At 35.8% G+C, this 14,134-nt stretch overlaps 1 long non-coding RNA gene across 1 annotated transcript; it reads right to left on the minus strand.

The window, feature by feature from the left end:
• Positions 1 to 518: 518 nt before the first annotated feature.
• On the minus strand, positions 519 to 1,676 carry LOC145694078 (uncharacterized). The gene is made up of 2 exons (XR_014132912.1): positions 1,660 to 1,676; positions 519 to 848 (listed from the first exon to the last, which is right to left on the minus strand). It is a non-coding gene; the product is annotated as an uncharacterized LOC145694078 (long non-coding RNA).
• Positions 1,677 to 14,134: the final 12,458 nt, after the last annotated feature.

Below are 14,134 nucleotides of genomic sequence, written 5' to 3' on the forward strand. Positions count from 1 at the left end.
AAAATCACTTCAGCTCTCGAATCACGTTTCATGAAAACTTTAATAAAAAAGAAGATAAAAATGTTTTCATAAAACAAAGCATGTCTTTTCATAAAAGCTTAAAGATAATTACTCCTGTTTGTTGAGATTGAAAATTTTGAAGGTTAAGATGATGAAAATTTGAGAAAAACAATCTTCCGTTTGCTTCTACAATGCACAGTATCACTAGTCACAAATAACCTAAGAAATAAATGAATTGAGCGATGCATCGTTGTAGAGTTCAATTGATTGAAAAAAAAAAAAAAAAAACGAAGACGTTTGAACATTTGCATTTCACGCCATTTTAGTCATACGCATAATTAGAGCGGACTGTGGTTATCATGCCCTACTTTTGAACCCCTAAAATACCATTCGACCAAACACTGAAACTAAAATCATTGAGGAAGTAAGTATCCATGCCTCCCTAACGAAATATTTACGCCAATGACTTTAATGTAAGATAATGATCATTTAAATGAATAACACTAATGGGAACAATAACAATTACAAGTATTGTATTGCCGATAAGATATATTTAACTACAATTTGGATACAGGTTCTTCGAGACTATGCGTTGACATTCTTTTTTAGGTTTAACCATAGAATCCACCAAGTCCATAACCGCCGATACCTCCGTATCCAATACGTCCAAGTCCGTATCCACCAATACCTCCGTATCCAATACCTCCAAGTCCGTATCCTCCATAGCCTAGACCATATCCTCCATATCCTAATCCAATACCTCCTAGACCAAGACCAATAGCTCTCTTGTCTCTGGCAGATTCTTCAGCAAAAGAAGTAGCCACGAGGGCGAAGAGGGCGAGAAGAGCCTAAAATAATAAAAGACAGTGATGTAATGCTCAACTTAATTGTGGGTATATACTAAATTCTTTTGAAAATTATAGCATATACTCAGCACCATATTCGTTTGTTCTTTCGTAAATTTAAGATGAGTACACAGTTAACTATAAAAATATTAGTTAAGCATACGCTTTAGTCCCGTATATACCTCATTACATTCCTGGCAACGGAAAATATTATACGTGTAAAGAGAATTAGAACATATTATATTGTTAACGAATTAGAAGAACGTATTATAATACTATTCTGTCAAGTTGAGAAATTTGCAGCGAGTAGAGTCTAATAACGTGCTAGATAAACATACTCAGGAACGTGAAAACAATGGGCCTTATGCAGAGTTGTTTTGACATATGATTAGCGTCATACTAAAGGTCTGACTACTGCAATTACCATAGGTTAATCGAACTCTTTAGTATGGCACTAATCATGCGTCAGAACGACTCTGCATAAGACCCAATATGTTTACTAAACAAACCTTTTTTCTTAAATGTTCTGCTTATCAAGAAATCAAAATTTCACATTGCGAATGCCGATTGTATCAGAATACAGAAACTACTTGTAAATGAGTAAACAAATTAATATCATAAATACACGTTTGAGATTCATTTATATGTGTGTTATAAATACAACCATCAAGAACCGTAGAGAACATTCGAAAATCAATTCAGTAAACCTCTGAATATAAGAGTGCTAGAAAATTAAATTTGTTGTTGTTATTCAGAGTATTCATATCAAAATAAATCCCCTTTATAGCAGCAAAAAATATTTTTACGTACTTACCAAAACCTTCATGATGTTAAATATTGTTACCAGTGTCGATTACGATCAAATGATAATGCTTGGTTAACGAGCTGTTCCTTTTATACCAAGCTGCTCATTCCTAGAAAGGTTTTCTGCTTTCCGGGATGTCTTATGAGTCGGTTTTCAATAATTTATCCAATTATAACTGATAAAAGCGAAAAGTAACCTTGCCACCCCGTAGAAAACATCCGAGAATCAATTTAATAATACACTCAGGATGTAGTCCATTACCGTAGATAAACGTGATAATAATTAAAGATACACACGTGTATATGGGGCTCCTGGGTACGTAAGGTATTTAAGAACTGTGATTGTGCGGCTAAAGTTATACGCGTATTAATTGTTGGCGATTTACTTTCTCAGAGTGTCAGTAGCAGATCCTCAGTTAACACAATTAACAAAATAATTTAAAAGATACAAAGTGAAGAGATGAACTATGATTATTGCAATATACGCAAAAGACAACTGTTCTGGGATTGCAAGATTTTTAAAAGTCACCGGGTCATTCTTGCACAAAGTTTGTAATTAATTGAAAGTTTTTGATGTAACTGGATTTCACCTATAGCCAAATATAAAAAGCGCACACAGCATTCGAATAGTATGGGTCATACAACAGGTGCAGAACATTATTGATGCGAGCCCATAAAGTCCATGAGAGTCATTGTCATTAATCTGAAGAAACATAGTCACTTTCAATTTGAATCTGAAGTTTTTTTGTTCACAGACACCGCTATTAATATATAGATGCGATTAACGGTATATTATAAATAGCCCCTGTTAAATAGTTTTAAGAATCATCTTAGGTGGCACATACAATTTTTTACTTTGGATATTATAAAACTGTGGAACAAACTAACGTTCTCTATCTTTCAAATTCTCAAAAGTAGATTATTTTATGAATTTGTTTAAATTATTCATCTAAAGTGAGAGTGTCATTACGAGAAAAGAAAATATTGTGAGTTTAAAATGTAGGTATTTTTGTAGATATCTATTCAAGAGATTATGGATAAATTTGTTCTTCGCCGAACGAGAGAATCAAATGGTTAAAGCAATGATCCGCAAGTTACCAGCATGAATAGTCACAGTCAAATACCTGGTGTTGGGGGATTTTTATAAATATTTTCCATGATAAATTTCTTAAAATGTTAAACCGATATTTAGTTTCAATTTAATATCAGGTAGCTGCAGTATATTTCTTTGATGCTTTCCCAGAACCCGGAGTGCTTGGAATTCACATCAGTCAAGAATGAGCGAAGAATTTAGCCCCGTTTATGTGGAGTGGATTACTCCTACCCTAAATTTAAAAACAATATTCTATTGTAACTTTCGGTAAGAAAAAAAAAGAAAAAAAAAAGGATATTGTGCTAGGTAGTGGAGTAAGGTGCACATTTTTAGAGGCTTCACAATTATTCTTACTACTTGGACTTAAAATAAATCGAGAATGAGGAAATGAACTTATTTCCTTCCCCCCTCCAGTTTAACTGCTACAATTTTCGTAAGAATTATTCGATTTTGACACAATGCCTGTATAGTGTATAGTATATTCATTAAGGTTTTCGTACAATTGTTACTGCTTTTCTGATTTTCCATCATTCTCCTGTTTGAAATTGAAATGGGTCGATAAAGAGGCACCCCCGTCTCCTGATTTTAAATTAAAATGTTCAGTGAAATTTCGTAAAAGTACTTTATTTTTTATATAAAACATAGTGTGTGTTTTGTTGAATATCAGATACTTGTATAGTTTGCAGTTCTAATTAAGGAGAGGAAAGAGGGAGTGGCCAATTACGAACTATTTAGAATTACACCACTGATAGCAAAACTATCAAATATTCTGGGGCGGATCCAGAACTTTCTTGAGCCGAGGTTGCAGAACTGAAAATAGAAATAATTATCCCTTCATACTATATGTATTTATAATTTAGAATGACTTTTCAGTGTTCCAAAATTGAAGTTAAGAAATGGAGTAAAAATAAGTTTTATTTTTTTAGGACTTCAAGAATAGAAAGGGACTATGCACACTACCCCATTTAGGATTTATGGTAACTTTTGTTACCACGGAGTAGTGTTGCTTTTGATCGCTTATTTAGGTCCTATAATAGATATTTAAGCCGTTTTTTATTAGTCAGGTCAAGCATGGACCAGAAAACATCCCAGATGCATATTGGAACCGGATGGTCAACTTGGCGGCGCCAAATGGGGGCGGAGGGTGTGACTTTGTTTTCCTTAAGGCAAATTTCACCAAAAAATTCACGCCCTTAGTTTTCAAGATACAAGATTGAAAATTTGCACACGCATTGTATGCGAAACTACGTATTTTTCACAAAATTTTCAGATTCCTACGCGAACCCAGGCCCAAGACAGAGGTGCGCAAAAATTTTTAAAAAATCGAAAAACTCCCGATTTTTCCGTTTCTGGTGTTTAATACGAACAAGCGAGTGGTACCGTTGAAAGATGTTTTATTCTAATAAAAAACGAGATATGAATCATTATCCTACGATAAATAGTAAGGAAACAGTAGCTGTTTGACTGAAAGTGTAAAATTTATCTCAAAAAGTGGAAATCCTAAAAGAGTTATCAGACATATCTTGTTTGTTGTTCCCTCGTAAATTCTGCTCTATAAATGAAAAAAGAATGTGACAAGCTTCAAATCAGTTAGTTTAGTTTGCAGTCTTCCTTTCAGGCATAGAACCTGGGAGTTTCTCGGACCTATCATAACAAAAACCTTCTCGAATAACTCATATATATATATATATATATATATATATATATATATATATATATATATATATATATATATATATATATATATATACAGGGTGGTAGGTAACTCCACCGAAAAACTTCCGGAGGTGATTCCTTATATGAAATGGAAGAAAAAAAAGCTCTTATAAACATGGGTCGGAAAACGTCTCCTTTCAAAGTTATGAAACGTCGAAAATTCGAAAAATCACGTCTCAAAACACCTTGATTTAGAAACTATAGGATTTATCTCAGGCGATTTAAGGAATTACCCAGGAACTAGTATGCGCTCTATCTAAATATCCATGTTTTACCATCCTCCGTTATCCGCGAAACGAATTGTAAAAAGGAAGTTGAAGTGTAGGGATACTCCTTTAAGGATAAAGGTGCGTTGGATTCGCTGGTACCGGTGAATTCTGAAATAATGGATATTTAGACAGAATGCATAATACACTCTGTAAAGAAAAAATAGCGACACTTGCTCTAATATGGTTTTCTCAACATACTTTAATCAATATGAATTTTTACATGAATTCCTGATAATATTACAAGGCATATTCCTAATGAGCAGTTCATTCTTAATACTTGCGCCAGAGTTTCAGGCTTTTGACATGAATTTAGTGAATTTATATGCATATATAAGTAGCTATGTGTGTTTTGAGCAAAATCGTTTGTAGGAAGAGTAATTCATAAAACTGAAAAAGATCAACAACAATAGCAGAAAACAAGAAATGGAATTTCTTTAGGGTAAGACATATTGTGTGCAAACATCGAGAAGTACGATACACCAAACTAGTATTTTGTATGTGCACCATGGGCTTCCCGCATTGGCTATTGCAAAATGCAACCTCGATATCACGGAATAAAACCCGGATTATCTGTTCCTTGAATTCCATTCTATTTGAGATAGTCGTCTATTGAAATTTCTACTCATATTGATCCACAAATTTTCAACTGGATTCATGTCGGGTGAGTTTGTAGGCCACACGAGTCTCTAAATAGTCATATTCTTGAACCACGTATTAACAATTTTGGCTCGGTGACATGAAGCATTATCGTCCTGGGAAAGGAAGTAGTCCATATCTTCTTCAGAAAAGTCATCTTTAGCTGTTGTAAGAACTTTACGTGCCAGAATTTGAAGATATTTTCGTGCATCAAACGATCCTTCACATATATCCGTCGTTCTGACGTCTTTAACGGTGAACCATGCCCATATCATCACTCAGTAACTGAATATTTGAATCTCTTAAACAAAATCCTTGTCAAGTTCCTTGCTTGTTGTATCCACAACTTCACACCACTATCGTTTCCCACTATTCTAAACTTCTTTTCAATGAAGAAAACGACATGCTTTCAGTTGTCATAAGTCCAAGTTGCATATCGACTCACAAAACTACATGTTGAAGTCCTCTGTGTTTTGTCAGTTTCGACTTTCTACGCGGTTTTTTCTTTGTAATATCCTCTTCATACAATCAAGACAATACAGTTGTACAAGTAACTGCAGTTCCAAGATCATGTCAAACTACAAAAGCGATTTTGGGGGAAATCACTCATTAAATCTGCGGTGCTATTGATTTCATTTAGCAATCTGCTCTGGGTGATGCTTTCTTTTTTCTTTGACACTGTTGACGAAGGGACGATTTGTTATGCTGTTTGCACTTGTGAATTACTCTTCCTGCCGTAGAATGATGGATTTTCAGAATTCCATCTATTCCTTTAGAGATTTGCCACAACTCACATTTCTTACCCATCTTATTTGTTTACAGTCCACATGTAGCAACAATATCACACACAAACAACACTGCACAACAAAAATTTTGCCACTTGACACACTGTCCAAACAATGAGAAAGCAAAGAACAATCATAAAATGCTATTTACCTCAGCCTACACATCACAAATGCAATGCAGAATTCTTACTACAATAATTTACGAGACGAACTCAGTGCCATCTATCGAAAATACTACTGATACACAAACAATTGACAAGCGATGTCCTACACCACAGGTGTCACAGATAACGCAAATGAACTATCCCACTCTTCATTTCCTTCTATTCCTCTTCTAACGGGCTGCAACTATGGTTTTCTGTGTGAGTTAGTTTGAGAATTGAGGTGTCGCTATTTTTTCTTTACAGAGTGTAGTTCCTGTGTAATTCCTTAAACCGCTTGGGATAGACCCTATAGTTTCTAAGCCAGGCCGTTTTGAAACTTGATTTTTCGAATATTCGGCGTTTTATAACTCTGAAAGGAGACTTTTTTTCGACCCATGTTTATTAGAACTTTTTCTTCCATTTCATATAAGGAATCACCTCCCAAAGTTTTTCGTTTGATTTACCTACCACCCTGTATACGAGGTCCAGCAATAAAGTAATATTTTTTATCAGCTGATGCTGGCAATCCTGCAGACTAAAACCGCCGCCAGCGTGTGACCTTGGGCCTGCTCCACTAGCAAAGCATGTGGCACTTACGAAATGCTATATATTGTGGAGTTAGAGGTTGAAGAGCGCGGTCGTGTGTTGGACCTCTGTCACAACAATGGAAGCACGTAATATTGAGCAGCGCTACGCAATCTTCTTCTGTGTGAAACTTCTGGAGCTGCCGCGGTAACGTACCGAAAGCTTCAGCAGGCCATTGGAAATGAAGCGTTATCAGTGGCACAAGTGTATCGTTGGCACAAAATGTTTGCTGAAGACAGAACAAAAATTGAAGATGAACAGCGCAGTGGGTGACCCACAGCAACACGAACGGAAGAGAACACAGACAGGGTGAGGGAACTTTTGCAAGCGGATAGACGTTTAATCGTGAAAATGATTGCGAATGAACTGAACATGAATCAAGAAACAGTGCGTCTGATATTAACTGAAAATTTGTGACTGTGAAAAGCGTGTCAAACTGGTTCCAAAAAAATTCACACAGCAACAAAAAGATGGCCAGAGGACTGTGACGGCTGCATTGTCTGTTCCCAGTATTCGGCATCAAAACCTATTACAGTGCTATCACACCTTCCTTATTCGCCGGACATCGCCTCGTATGATTTTCTTCTGTTCCCAAAGATGAAAACAGTTATTAAAGGAAACAATTTTGAAGCAGAAGCAGACATTCAAACAGCTGTAACACGGGCTTTGCCAGGCATCCCAAAATATGACTTTCACAGATGTTATCAGCAATGGAAACGTCGATGGAGTAAGTGTGTGCAGGCACAAACGGAATATTTTGAAGGTGATCACATTGATGTTGGTTAAAAATGTAAGTAAAGTTGTTTTTTCCAACAATTATCATTACTTTATTACTACCCTCGTATATATATATATATATATATATATATATATATATATATATATATATATATATATATATATATATATATATACAGGTGGCCCATTTTAATCTTTGGGAAAATGATTGAAGATAAATGAAAAACTCAAACAAGAAATGCCATGAGGTATAACGAATGGTATTGTCGCTGTCCCCCAGGGTTGTTCTTCGTGGGAATCCAGGGTCCAACTTCAAAATTTATATGGAAATATGGGACAAGTGATATTTTGTTCGATAGATCTTGAAAAACTAAAGAGCACTGTAGCAAAATATTTTTCATATATGTCACCGTTTTCAAAATGACCGCCAAGACATAGCGCCTGAATCAGATAAACCTTTAAGTACCACTAATATGAAAACGGTTGGAGATAAATGTATAAAACAAAAAGTAAAACAGATAAATGGCATGGGGCACGTCGAATGATGTCTCGGTGTTCCCCAGGGCCGTCTATTATTGGGTCCTAGGGCCCACCTTCAAAAGGTTAAATAGAAACATGAGTCGAGTGATGTCTTGTTCGATAGATCTTTAAAAACTAAAGAGCACTGTGGCAAAAGATTTTTCATATCGGTCACCATTTTGAAACTGGGCGCCAAGATATGGTGCCTTTATCAGATAAAACGTCTAGTACCACTAATATGAAAATTAATAGTTAACATAACCAGCATAATAATTAATAATGTATTATCAAAGTTTTGCTTCGCATTTCAGTTGCTTCTTTTTTCCTATCAAATCACACTTTGCAATACAAGTGGGTGTTACCCTTCAAACCGAATGTCACATCATTTTTTAAATTACAGTACCAGTTACTTGTACATAACAAGGTTTCACACAAACCATAACTATAGCAAGTAAAAGTAGGGTTCTAATTTGAAATTTTACCATTCATTCCGGCTTCACCCGCTACGGAGAGAGGTCGGAAAGAATTACCTAAGAATTATATTTCCTCCTTTCCATTAAGTCACTTTTACTTTAATCATCTTTTCCTTTGTTGCATCGTTCTCGAGTCGCGGAATCATAAATACCTCTGTGATTTCCTATACAAGCTTTATTCTGTTCATTTATCTCCAACCGTTTTCATGTTAGTGGTACTAGACGTTTTATATGATACAGGCACCATGTCTTGGCGGCCATTTTGAAAACGGTGACCGAAATGAAAAATCTTTTGCCACATCGTTGTTTAATGTTTGATCTATCGAACGAGGTATCAATCAAGTACTGGACGCATGTTTCCATTTAAAATTTCGAAGTTTGACCCTGGGCCCAATGAAAGGCAACCCTGGGGAGCACCGAGACAAGATCATTTGACGTGCCACATGCCATTTTCCTGTTTCACTTTTTGTTCTGTTCATTATTTTGTAACCCCTGTTCTCTCATGTCATCTCTATTGCAACGGTAGCCAAAAACTGTAGCGACCTAGTAGTGAAACCAAAATAAATATATTAACCGTGTTTTGGATAAGGCAGTCTCTAGATTAAAGATGACATGAGGTGAATGGTTACACTGTGGAAAGAAAGAAAGACATAACAAGAAAGAAGAAAAGTACAAGAAAAAAAGAAAAGATATTAAACTTATCCGCATAAAAGTATAACCTAGAAAGAAAACATTCACAATCCAGTTCTGTAATGAATTTATTTCACTATTTTTGACTATTCGCTGTTTCAGCGATTACTCTATCTTCTGCTGTGCTATGCAGCAATAAATATAGGGCCTATCTAGATCGTATTTAAATGATATGATAATAATAATAATCAGATATTACTTCATAAGTTCGATTGACATTGTTTTAAGTGTATGCCTAAGCCGGGTATTGATTCTACTTTCATATATAAAAGGGAGGGCTTCTAAGATGTTAGTTTAAAACATTCACTATCGAAATACTCTGTATGAACAAAACATAGTAAATCCACACCACCACATCAACCTAAAATATACACACAAATCAAATAAATAAAATATTACTATACGAAATAGCGTCATTTGCCCAAGTGTCTATTTCCTCAAGTCTCTAAACCAGAGTCATTTCCTACAGTGGTTATCTTTTTTCTTAATCTGATGATCATCATCCGAAACAGAAGGGACACCTGCTGCATTCTTAGCAAATATCAGAAAGGGAATGGGTGATATTTCGCTGCAGGCTATTATGAAATATCTCCGATAGACAGGGTTGCAGAGTGTCAGATAAAATTGTGTTGTTTTTAAAAATATGGTAAACTAACCACAGTTGTTTCAGTGTTTAAAAGCGGGGTTATGAGTGAAATAACAACATAGTTTCCCACAGACATACAGCTTTACTAATATACAGTACATATGAATCTATTCATAATCAACATGCACGGCAGTGCATGGCAGCCAAGTTCCACGGAGAAAATGAAAACTGGCCTGCACTGCCGTAAGCATATTATACACGAACAAGAGTTTTGGGTAAAATCGCCGATTTCGAGGCTTTGTAAAAACGATTCTATTAAGGGTAGAAACATGAAATTTAGAATGTAAGGAGATATCCGAGAGATGTACTCATATGCCAAATCTCACATTCCTACCTTCAACCATATTTGAGTACTGGACCCCCAAAATATGCAGTTTTCAGGCTCACTGACTCACTGACTCACTCATCAAATTGATTAGGTACTTCCCAATGAGATAGAAACGTGAAACTTTGCATAAAGGTACCCTAAAATATCTCGAGTATGGAAAAAGTCTGAAATCTGAGAAATATGCTATGGGAATTTTTTTATGGGCAAAAAACTGTCCTTAGCCAGGAAAAAAATCGTTTCAGTCATTCACTCATCAAATTGATTAGGTACTTCCCAATGAGACAGAGACGTGAAACTAAGTACAAAGGTACCTCATAATGACTTGAGTACGGAAAAAGTCCGAAATTTGAGGAATGTCCTATGGGAAAGTTTTTATAGGCAAAAAACTGTCCTTAGCCAAGCAAGAAATCGATTCACTCACTCACTCATCAAATTGATTAGGTACTTCCCAATGAGATAGAAAAATGAAACTTTGCATAAAGGTACCCTATAACGACTTGAGTATAGAAAAAGTCCGAAATCTGAGAAACGTGCTATGGGAAATTTTTATGGGCAAAAAACTGTCCTTAGGAAAAAAATCGTTTCATTCACTCACTCATCAAATTGATTAGGTACTTGCCAATGAGATAGAACCTTAAAACTTTGCATAAAGGTACCCTAAAATCACTTGAGTATGGAAAAAGTCCGAAATCTGAGAAATGTGCTATGGGAAATTTTTTATGGGCAAAAAACTGTCCTTAGTCAGGAAAAAAATCGTTTCAGTCACTCACTCATCAAATTAATTAGGTACTTCCCAATGAGATAGAAAAATGAAACTTTGCATAAAGGTACCCTATAACGACTTGAGTATGGAAAAAGTCCGAAATCTGAGAAACGTGCTATGGGAAATTTTTTATGGGCAAAAAACTGTCCTTAGTCAGGAAAAAAATCGTTTCATTCACTCACTCATCAAATTGATTAGGTACTTCCCAATAAGATAGAAACTTGAAACTTTGCATAAAGGTACCCTAAAATAACTTGAATATGGAAAAAGTCCGAAATTTGAGGAATGTTCTATGGGAAAGTTTTTATAGGCAAAAAACTGTCCTTAGCCAAGCAAGAAATCGATTCACTCACTCACTCATCAAATTGATTAGGTACTTCCCAATGAGATAGAAAAATGAAACTTTGCATAAAGGTACCCTATAACGACTTGAGTATGGAAAAAGTCCGAAATCTGAGAAACGTGATATGGGAAATTTTTTATGGGCAAAAAACTGTCCTTAGTCAGGAAAAAAATCATTTCAGTCACTCTCTCATCAAATTGATTAGGTACTTCTCAATGAGATAGAAACCTGAAACTTTGCATAAAGGTACCCTAAAATATCTCGAGTATGGAAAAAGTCTGAAATCTGAGAAATATGCTATGGGAATTTTTTTATGGGCAAAAAACTGTCCTTAGCCAGGAAAAAAATCGTTTCAGTCACTCACTCATCAAATTAATTAGGTACTTCCCAATGAGACAGAGACGTGAAACTGAGCACAAAGATACCTTATAATGACTTGAGTACGGAAAAAGTCCGAAAGTTGACGAATGTCTTATGGGAAAATTTTTATAGGCAAAAAACTGTCCTTAGCCAAGCAAGAAATCGATTCACTCACTCACTCATGAAATTGATTAGGTACTTCCCAATGAGACAGAAACGTGAAACTTTGCATAAAGGTACCCTATAACGACTTGAGTATGGAAAAAGTCCGAAATCTGAGGAATGTGCTATGGGAAACTTTTTATGGGCAAAAAACTGTTCTTAGTCAGGAAAAAAATCGTTTCACTCACTCACTCATTAAATTGATTAGGTACTTCCCAATGAGACAGAAACCTGAAACTTTGCATAAAGGTACCCTAAAATCACTTGAGTATGGAAAAAGTCCGAAATCTGAGGAATGTGCTATGGGAAATTTTTATGAGTGAAAACTGTCCTTAGTCAAGCGGAAATCGGTTCACTCACTCGCTCATCACATTGATTTCGTACTTGCCAATGAGATAAGACGTGAAACTCTGCATAAAGAGTATCTTATAATGACCTGAGAATGGAAAAAGTCGGAAATGTGACCGATGTGCTATGGGAAATTTTTTATAGGCGAAAAATTGTCCGCAGGCATTAGGTACTTCCCAATGAGATGAAGATGTGAATGTCTACACGAAGGTAGCTTATAATGGCTTGAATATGAAAAATATCCGAAATTTAAGGAATGTGCTATGGAATTTTCTATGGGCGAAAATCTGTCCTTACTCAAACAGAGATCGGTTCATTTACTCTCTCATCATTGATTAGGTGTTTCCAAATGAGATAGAGAATTGAAACTCTGCATAATGGTACCCACCTTACACTGAGAAAAAAAATTGTAGGTGGCGTACTTAAAAAGATAGGTTACATGCGTAATTCCTGTAGTTTTTGGACTTAACGTACAACAGACGTATAACTGAAACCGCATGTTTTATAATACTTTCCGTATAAGTGTTCCATTTATACGTACTTTCCATATGAAACAATACAGGCGGTCAGGATCTCTCATACAAATGGATGTATATAACATATAGCTGGCGAAGGTAACATAAGTATAAGCATGTGATATACGGAAAACTGTTAGATGCCATACATCCTGCAACGGCATGATATAACATCTAAGGGCAGTGCCTATATTGCATACGGATAACGTATGCTCCGTACTGATTTCTATAGTAAGCAAGAGGATACCGTATGTTTGTACAATATACCGCTGTCCGGAGAACGGATTTTTCTCTGTGTATGTAATGACTTGTGTAAGTAAAGGTTCAAAATTTAAGGAATGTACTATGGGAATTTTTATGGGTGAAAAACTGTCAATAGCCATGAGGTACTTCTTAATGAGATAAAGATGCGAAACTCTGCATGAAGGTATCTTATAACGGCTTGAAAATGAAATTTGAGGAATTTGCTATGGAAATGTTTTCATTAGCAAAAAAAAAAAACTGTCCTTACAATCAGAAATCGGGAACGATTCCGCTATTGAACACATCATGTGCATAGTGATAATGTTGTCAATCATCTGAGTGGTCGAGTTGGTGCCCTCCTCGCTGGTCTATTGGCTACCACGTGCGCCTTTGGTGTATGGGGTCCTCAGTTCGATTCCCGGTGGAAGAGCCTTTGGAATCTTAACTCTCCTCGATGTTTCTGTGTTCGTGTCCCTGTCGTTCTAGGTTAATAGAAAAAAAGCTAAGGTCACTGAGAAAAATCCGTTATCCGGACAGCGGTATAGTGTACAAATATACGGGATCCTTATGTTTACTACATAAATCAATACTAAATATACGTTATCCATATGCTATATACGTACTGCTCTCTTTCCCGCTTAGATGTTACACAATGTCGTTGCAGGATGTCTGACATCTAAGAATCTTCCGTACATTACGTACGTCAGCTATGTTACATACGGCCATCTGTATGTGAGATCCTGACTGCCTACATACAGGCTTTTCGTTCGTGCGGAAAGTACGTTTATTCGGAACACTTATACGGAAAGTACGTTCAAATATACTTTTTCAGTTATACGTTTAGTGTACTGTACGTTAAGTCCAACAACTACAGGATTTACACATGTAACAAACGTTTTTACGTACACCACATTTTTTCTCAGTGTGCGAGTAAAATAAGTGAAAGCTAGTAATAAGTAGTTAAGCAAGTTAATGAGGCACGTTCTGTGAATCAGTTAACTTTTAAAAACGTGGGCTAAGACACACACATACTGCCGTAAATTTCGTGGTTGGAAACCCAGAAAAGAAAAGTCAATATTTTGTCTTTTTTCGGTGAAGATTTTTTCCTTTATTGCAGTCATTGGTATTAA

The sequence above is a fragment of the Thermobia domestica genome, chromosome 9 (genome assembly GCF_964235325.1).
Source record: "Thermobia domestica chromosome 9, izTheDome1.hap1.1, whole genome shotgun sequence".
Taxonomy (NCBI): domain Eukaryota; kingdom Metazoa; phylum Arthropoda; class Insecta; order Zygentoma; family Lepismatidae; genus Thermobia; species Thermobia domestica.